The sequence below is a fragment of the Crocuta crocuta genome, unplaced genomic scaffold, assembly GCF_008692635.1.
Source record: "Crocuta crocuta isolate KB4526 unplaced genomic scaffold, BGI_CrCroc_1.0 scaffold995, whole genome shotgun sequence".
NCBI lineage: Eukaryota > Metazoa > Chordata > Mammalia > Carnivora > Hyaenidae > Crocuta > Crocuta crocuta.
In genome coordinates this window covers 86,196-87,885 of record NW_027528860.1, presented here as the reverse complement: position 1 = coordinate 87,885, position 1,690 = coordinate 86,196, and positions in this window count along the sequence as shown.

Sequence of the window (1,690 nt, the reverse complement as noted above, 5' to 3'; positions counted from 1 at the left end):
TTTCTGTTCTATATTGTTTATTTTTGCCCTGATTTTTATTATTTCTTGTCTCCTACTGGGTTTGGGGTGATCTTGTTGCTCTCTTTCTAGTTCCTTTAGGCATGGTTAGATTTTCTACTTGCACTTTTTCTAATTTCTTGAAATAGGCCTGGTTTGGAATGTACTTTCCTGTTAGCACTGCTTTCGCTTCATCTCATAGAGGTTGGATTGTTGTATTTTCATTTTCTTTTGTTTCCATATATTTTTTAATTTCTTCTCTAATTGCCTGATTGGCCCATTCATTCTTTAGTAGGGTGTTCTTTAACATCCATGTTTTTGGAGGTTTTCCAGACTTCTTCCTGTGATTGATTTCAAGGTTCATAGCATTGTGATCTGAAAGTGTGCATGGACCATTGTGATCTAAAAGTGTGCATGGTATGATCTCAAATCTTTTATATATATTGAGGGCTACTTTATGTCCCAGTATGTGATCTATCTTGGAGAATGTGCCATTCACACTTGAGAAGAAAGTGAATTCCTTGGCTTCAGGATTTAGAGTTCTAAATATATCTGTCAAATCCATCTGGTCCAATGTGTCATTCATGTCCATTGTTTCCTTAGTGATTTTCTGTCTAGTTGATGTATCCATTGCTGTACGTGGAGTATTAAAGTCCCCTGCTATTAGCACATTCTTATCCATAAGATTGTTTCTGGGTTTTTTTAAATTGCTTTATGTATTTGTGTGCTCCCGTATTCGCTGCGTATCATTTATAATTGTTAGCTCTTCCTGATGGATAGACTCTGTAATTATTATATAATGCCCTTATTCATCCCTTGTTATTGTCTTTAACTTAAAGTCCAGTTTGTCTGATATAAGTATAGCTATTCCAGCTTTCTTTTGACTTCCTATAGCATGATATTTATTTCTCCATCCTCTTACTGTCAATCTGAAGGTGTCCTCCAGCCTAAAATGAGTTTCTTGTAGACAGCAAATATTGAATGGATTTTTGTTTCATCCATTCTTCTATCCTACGTCTTTTGATTACAGCATTTAGTCCATTTACATTCCATGTTATTATTGAAAAATATGGGTTTAGCGTCATCGTGTCCTTTGTGGGATTTATGCTTGTGGTGGTGTGTCTGGTATCCTGTGTTCCTTGCAACATTTCCCTCATAGAGTCCCCCTTAGGATTTCTTGTAGGTCTGGTTTAGTGGTGAGGAATTCTTTCAACTTTTGTTTATTTGGAAGGACTTTTATCTCTCCTTCTATTCCTTGCTGGATAGATTCTCAGCTGCATATTTTTTCTGTTCATCACATTGAAGATTTCTTGCCATTCCTTTCTGGCCTGCCAAGTTTCAGTAGATAGGTCTGTCATCACTCTGATAGGTTTCCCTTTGTGTGTTAGGGCCCTTTTATCCATAGTTGCTTTCAAAATTCTTTCTTTGTCCTTATATTTAGCCAGTTTCACTATCATATGTCATGCAGAAGATCCATTCAAGTTTCTTCTGAGGGGAGTTCTCTGTGCCTCTTGTATTTCAATGTCTGTTTCCTTACACAGATTGGAGAAGTTCTCGGCTATAATTTGATCAAGGACTCCATCAGTGCCTTTCCCTCTTTCTTACTCTTCTGGAATTCTTATGATACAGATATTGTTCCGTTTAAGTGTATCACTCACCTCTCGAACTCTCCTTTCGTGCTCCTGTATCAGTT